Below are 7,482 nucleotides of genomic sequence, written 5' to 3'. Positions count from 1 at the left end.
GCTCAACTGAGCCGGCCTGGAGTGGGCCTGAGATAGTCTCAGATCCCATTTGTAAGGCATCTCTGGACATTAAAACCACCTCCCAGAACCAAGCAGGACTTGGGTCATCTCTGAATGTTGGGTTAGCCTGAGTACTCACACCTCAGAGCCCTTTCCAGGGGGTCCAGTTTGTGCCTGTTCATCCACAGCACACCAACAAACAGGCTGGGGATTGAGACACTTCACGGGGTCAACACCAACAGGGGCCACAGGCGATGGCCTCAGTTATTGGCTAATGTGACTGCTTACCCTTATTTCTCAAACTAACTTAAAAAATTTTTTAAAAAACTAATGTGAAGAGGGGAAGAAGGTAACAACTCCCATAGAAACACCGGTGGCTTTGCTTCTGTGGATTTCCAAAAGCAACGTCTTGACTATACCCTGGGCTGACGTCAGCAATAATGAAGATAGATTTGAAGGCAGCTTCCCAGATTCCAGGCATTTTGCTGAAGCTTATCACCCAGTGGCATGTTGGTGCTGCCTGGCTGTCTGTCAGGGTCATCTCTGTTCTTGCTCCCCTACTCTGAGGTTGGGCCACTTGTTCAGTTTGGCTACTGCTCGTACATGAAGTTCCAGCAGTATGCAAGTTTGGACTCCGGGACCCCTACCTTCCACAGCAGGTCTGCCATGATGTTGAAGGCTGACATCCAGGCCACAGGTGAGAGGAGGTCCTACTCATGGAGTCACCCAGACCACATCTGAATGTCCCCAGTGTGGTTAAGCTAGACCTGGGTCCCCAGGGAGCCATGGGAGTGAACATCACCAAGCCAGTGACCTGCACTGCTGTGTCTCTCCTCTCAGCTTCCATGGAGCTGAGCATGGGGGTCCTGGGATTTTCCTGCTTTGGCTGCACGGCCAATCCCTGCCTTCACCCTTCAGTCACTGGAGCACATTCTAGGAGATTCATCTCCTCAAGCTCACTCTCCAGGAAGGCATTTCTTTCAATGGCTTGATTCAAGTGCTACTCCTTTTCTTCTAGACATGAGATCATGGATTATTTCACTTTTTCCAAGTCTGTCATTTGCTTGCTCCAGCTCTAGAGTATATTCCTGCAGCTGATCTTTAATTGCCTTTATCTGGGCAGGTCATCCCCTAAGGCAGAAATCAGCCCATAGCCTTCAGAATGCAATCAGACTTCCCCTTGATGGTTTCTACCTCCAGGCAAAGGAGATCCTTTTCTGATAGGAGGTCCCTGTTCCTGGTTTCAATTGTTGCAGCCACATCTCCAATTCTGCTTCATATTCTCAGCTTCCTTCCTGGGATTCTCAGAGCTCCTCTTAAGTATTCTCTGCCCTTGGCTTATAGGTCATAGCCAGATCTTTCCAATAGCCAGTTTCTTCTGCCTCAGAGCTGAAAGTCTCTCCCAAGTCCTCTTTTGTGAGAATGTGTCACTTTTTCTTGTGGCATGGCATTGGGACTGTCCAGGGATGAGGACATGTGGCAGTGGCAGCAGCGGCAGGATGGGGGGGGGGCAGTGCGGCCCACACGATGCTCCCTGATAGAAGTGTTCCAATACCAAATAACACAGGCAGGCACTGTACCAAACAGGCCTCCTTTGTGGATGCACAGTCTACCAAAAGGCTCTAAGTGGTTACAAAAAAATCTCTTTTCATCTTTTTAAACAGTGTCCCACCCGTGGCCTGCGGGCCACATGCAGCCCGGGATGGCTATGAATGTAGCCCAAAACAAATTGTAAATTACTTAAAACATTATGAGATTTTTGTTGTTGTTTTCATTAGTGTTTGTGTATTTAACATATGGCCCAAGAAAACAGTTCTTCCAGTGTGGCCCAGAGATGCCAAAAGGTTGGGTACCCCTGTTTTAAGTCCAGGCTTACTGAGTCATAGAGTGCTTTTCATCCTGACCCTCCTGCAGCTGCCAGCCCAGCTGCACACACCATGCCAGAGACCATGGAGGAGTTAAAGGGTGCTGGGGGATAGAACTAGAGAGCAATCAGCACGACAAATACCCCCAGAAACGTGACTCTACATTGGCACAGTAAGAGAATGCAGCCTTGGGGACATCGGGAGAGGGGCGCACATGACACAGCCAAGTGGAACTCAGCCTGGAGGGGTAGGTCCTCTAGTGAGAGGGCAGTTAGGACAAGAGAGGACGCCTCTTGCCTGGCCCAGAGCCGGCACACAATCAATGCTAAAAATTTGCTTGAATGTGCTCAAGTTCCTTCTAGGACTCGAAGAAGAACCTGGGTGTATTGTCACAGCCTTGGAAGGAGAGGGATGACAAACTCAGCAAGGCTTTACTGAATAAGAATTTAATAAAGTAAGTTTTTACAGAAACACAGGGACAGCCAAGGGAGTCAACAAAGGATGGGGCTTTGTGGCAACCAGAGCTTTGAAAGAGGCCCCATCGGACAGGGAATGCAGGGGGAGAAAAGAGCCAGGCCAGCGGTAAGACATTCGGGATGGACTAATGAGAAGCAAATGGGGATGGGGAATATAGCCAGCAAATGTGGCTAATTATTACTACGAGGTCACAACTTATCTTTATAGATTGGGGAAGCCTACAGACACAAGAATTACTCCCTGCCCCCCAAACCCTTCAAAATCTAAGAAGCTCAAAATCTTCAAATTTTAAAATATAGGCACTCATGGTTAACCTGGAAAAAATTATACTGGGGTGAAACTGAAGCTCCCCTTCCCACTACATTTGCCTCCCACTCACGTATGCAAAGCATGCTGAGTTAATTTATGTGCATTGCCTTCGTTCTAGCTTTCCTCAGAAGGGACACTTGGAAACTGTGGCGGCAGGTTTATTTGCCTAAACCTTTTCTGTGGACAAGCCCACCCACCACATCTTAGGAAGGGTTTATGCCTTGGGAGGAGTGGTTCTGTCCCAGAGAAATAGAAAGAGGCTATCAGCCACCCTACAGGCCATTCCAGAAACACCCAAGGAACTGTTGTTCTTGGGACTTAGGTCCCCATGTCCTTCTCAAAAATGTGTTTGGAAACCACAGGATGCCTGGATAATGGCCCAGAATGTGTGGAACGTAGGCCCAGGACTCTGCTGACCAAAAATGGATGAATACAATCAAACTTGTTTGGGAGCGAGCTCTGCATAGGGCAGAGAGAAAAGACTGACATGGAAAAGGTAAGGCAACTCCAGTATTAGCCACAGCAGAAAGTTGCCACCATCAATAGGACCTGAAAGACAGAAGCAGGAGCTCTTTCCAGGACTTCATGGAAGCTGGAACCACAGTGGGCCTGCCCAGTGGGAGCTTGGACCACAGAGAGAGAATTACTTAGTGGAAGCCAGGTCCATGAAAGCAACACAGGGAAAGTAGGGGGAAAATAGTCTGGCTCTCTTCTTCTGCCCTCCAATCTTCTATCAGGGTCTCCTGTAAATTCAACCTGGTCTGAAGTCAGTTGGTAAAGGATAGTGGAAACTGTATTTCCTTGAAATGTAGAACAGAGTGAGAAAAAGGGATGGGATGGGTTGAGGACCAAACAGACAAATTTCTAAATCCAGTTCCACTCCTCCTCTCATACACTGTATATTTGGCATATTCAAATGCCTGTTGGAGACCTCCAGTTGGAACGTAGTGGGCATCTCGAATACAATATGCTCTAAACATAACATTTGTCTTCCACATATCCATCCTTTTCCTATTTTCTGAGCTCAGTTCTGTACTCATAGATGTGGAATGTACATATACTGTACTAAATATTATGAGTACATTTTTGTCATAACCACTATAAAGTATTTCATTCAACAAATACTAGCCGAGTGCCTGAAGTGCCTGACCCTGAGCCAGGCACTGAGTAAACAAAAGTGAATCAGACTTGGTGCCTGGCCTCCAGGGAGAGGCAGACACGTTCTTTGTGCCCATCGTGCATATAATCAGATCCTCTCCCCCGCTTAAGTCCCTTAATAATAAGTATATCATTGTGATTCTTTGAGTTGAAATATGGTTTAGTTTGAACAAGAAGTGGGGCCCTGGGGCCTCCTACAGAATGCAGGGAAGATAGAATGGTCCCATTACAGAAAAGCAGGGGCCTCAGCAGCAGTCTGTGGGCCTTTTTCAAAAATGCTGCACTAACAAGACTCAGCTCCTGCTCTCATTGGCATTAAGGCCATAGAATCACAAAGTGTAAAACTGATAAAGGAGATCATCTCTGAGCACCTCAGACTTCTCATGTGTCCAAGGGAGAAGTGAATAACACAGTGCCAACTGGGAGGGTTAAAGAACATAGCACGTATGAAACACGGGGCATGTGCTTGGGCACCATCACAGCAGTACCGTTCACTGGGTGCTTACTATTTTAGTTTTCATTATCACTATTACTTATTCCAAACCCCCATATTTTATGTAGATGGGTTTTAGAATCCAGGTGGGAAGCAACTTAATGTCACCCTATAAGTTAGGCAGGCACAGAACTGGGGCCAGAACATTGGCCACCGAATTGCCAGCCTTACACTATGCTTATACCTTTTTTTAAAAAAGATTTTAGAGAGGGAAAGGGAGGGAGAAAAAGAGGGAGAGAAACATTGATGTGTGAGTGATACATCAATTGGTTGCCTTTGGCACAGCCCCCTACTGGGGACCTGGCCTGCAACCAAGGCATGTGCCCTCATTGAGAATCAAACCAGTGACCTTTGAGTTCTTGGGCTGGCATTCAATCTGCTGAGCCACACCAGCCAAGGCCGTGCTAATACAATTTAATTGACCATCTTTAATTGCAGCTAGACTAATTTTTCTAACATGCAAATATGACACCCTTACTTGGTTCCCTATTATTTACCAAATAAATTGTTAACTCCTTAGCATAACATATGAAGACATTCATCATAGGACCTGTGACATGTCTCACTGTTACTTTTCAGTGATATGGACCTTTGAAGAAAGGCTGAGAAAGTCTTTTAACAGTTAAAGTGGAAAACGAAAGTGGTCATAATGAGGATAATGAGATTAGAACTTAAAAATGGGGGCTGACTTTGGAAGGCATCTCAAAGGTAAACTTACAAGAACATGGTTGTCTCTTATCTCTGCCATTCAAAGATCACTGCTGCCAGATTTCTGTTTTAATTGACAAAAAGAGATCCTGGTGCCATTTACTCTCAGAGGGAGCTTGGGGAGCAGAGAATGGCAAGTTCAGTTTTCAATGAGGTTGAAGGAAACTGCAGTGCAGACAGAGGTAATGGACTGTGGGAGACACACCACTGGAAGCTGCACACCAGTCAGGCAGCCTGATGTACAATCATGTTTTTTGGTGGCTATAGGACAGTGCTGGTTCTTATTGAGCTACAAATGGAGTAAATTCTGGAGATGAAAGAATGATGAAGTCTCAGACCTTGTCTGACCTTGGAGTAGGAAAACAGCCACTGTATATGACTGCAGAAGGTTGTTTTTATTGTTGTCAATAAACATTCTACTTTGCTCTAAAGATTTGTTTATCCTTTAATCATGAAGTATGTCTCTGGCTGTAGTGACTTTTCAAAACTCATGCTTTGCTTTTCTTTTCCATGACTAGGAAGTTGTCACCCACTAAGGGAAAGGGATGTGTCTTCCTTCAGCAAAGGAAAGAAATATAAGCTAGAATGATACCTTATGCCTCCTAATGCAGCAGACAACCCTATGCTAGCCTCGTTGGTAGGAAGTTTGAGGTCAAAAAGTCAGAGTAATTCATTTTAATAGCCACCATTTTATTATAATAAGTATTAATAGATGATCAACAATTGTACAAAAATCTGTTTTTCACATAGGGAAATTGAGGTCCAGACCAGTTAAATAACTTATCCAGACCAAAGTCACACTTCTACTAGGGGCAGAAACAGGCCTTGAACTCAGATCTGTCTGACTCCTTGAACTTGGGCTCATTATGTCCTTCAAAGCATAAATACAGCTAATGATCAATTCACTTCATTTGAGATTATTTCTCACCTGAAACATGAGAAGTACCCAAGGACATGCCCATTGATTTCAGAGAGAGGAAAAGGGGGACAGAGAGAGAGGGAGAGAAACACAGATGTGAGAGAGGAAGATTGATTGCTGCCTCTTGTCCACACCCCAATAGGGGACAGAACCCACAACCTCAGTATGTGCCCCTACTGGGAATTGAACCTGCAACCTTTCCAACCACAATATGTATAATGCATCAACAAATGGAGCCACACCAGCCAGGACAAGAAGAATGTTTTCTGTCCTAATATGGTATTCAAGCAAGATCAGTTAAATAAAAATAATTTATAAACTTTAAAGCTTTATATATATATATATATATATATATATATATATATATATGCAGAAATATTAGACATAATCATGATGCTTGCTTATTATGATTGTGACATTATAATAGCAAAGTCATTTTCTTTTTCTCTAAGCCCCAGTTGCCACATTCATAAAATGTTTGGGTTTTATCTAATAGTTTCTATGGCCCTCCAAGCTCTATTAGCAAATCATGAGACTTTGAAGTACAGAAAGTAAGAGGCTAGAGTGTACTAGATACCAGGGAGACCTCCTTTGGCTGAAACAATTGCATTGTAGATGAAAACTGAAAAGGCGTTATCAAATCAAGTGCTAACTCTCAATTTAAGAAGCTTAAATATGAAAGAATAAAATAGTAAAAAAAAACCCTTCAGTCTAAAAAATTAACGAGCAGGTGATTCGGGACCACCTAAATAGAATCACACCTGTGCATGGTCAACCATAAAGATAAAGCCATAGACGGTGACTTGTGATGCATGAACTTAACAAGCTTTAAGTCATTCTCCTTTCTCAAAGCCCATGTGACCTGTTTATCCCTCGTGTTCCTACCTCACTGGTCCTCTTTCTAAGCACTTGCATATTGATTTTCTCATTTGAACATAACATGACCCTGTGAAGAGTCCTGAATGAAGAGTGTAGAGGGTGGGTTGGGGCCCACACCCTGCCATCCACTTGTCATGTGGGACCTCAGACAAGTCTGATTTTATCCTTCTTCTAGGAGGACTTCTCTATAACTTTTAGGACTTCCTCTACTTTCAGAACTATCTGCTTCTAGAAGTTTCCCAAACCTTGGTGAAGAGGCGTTATATCTGCAATCATGGCTTAGTCAATGCCAGGTCATTTGTGGACCAAGAAACTCACAGCGTATATCCACAGGACAGCCCCTCCACTTCTGTGAGCACTGGGCATTCTATTACATGCCAGGAGTACTATAGATAGAATGTTTGTGTCCACACCCAAATTCATATGTTAAATCCTAACCCTCCAATGTGTGAGGTATTTGGAAGTGGGGCCTTTGGGAGGTACCTTATAATAGTGGAGCCCTCCCAGATGGGATCTGTGCCCTTATGAAAGAGACCTGGAAGCTCCCTTACCCTGTGGATTCCTGTAAGGACACAGGGAAAAGGCAACTGTCTATGAGCCAGGAGGCAGGATTTCACCAGACATCAAATTGCTTAGTGTCTTGATCTTGAACTTCAGCCTCCAGAACCATGAGA

General features: G+C 44.4%; 1 pseudogene; it reads right to left on the bottom strand.

Moving 5' to 3' along the window:
• Positions 1-327: 327 nt before the first annotated feature.
• On the bottom strand, positions 328-2,734 carry LOC119055714 (nuclear distribution protein nudE homolog 1-like; annotated as a pseudogene).
• Positions 2,735-7,482: the final 4,748 nt, after the last annotated feature.

This window comes from Artibeus jamaicensis, unplaced genomic scaffold (assembly GCF_021234435.1).
Source record: "Artibeus jamaicensis isolate MK-2021 breed Jamaican fruit bat unplaced genomic scaffold, CSHL_Jam_final scaffold_1019, whole genome shotgun sequence".
In the NCBI taxonomy this organism is placed as follows: domain Eukaryota; kingdom Metazoa; phylum Chordata; class Mammalia; order Chiroptera; family Phyllostomidae; genus Artibeus; species Artibeus jamaicensis.
Note: the sequence above shows the minus strand (reverse complement) of the source record. Positions and strands in the feature narration are given on the sequence as shown.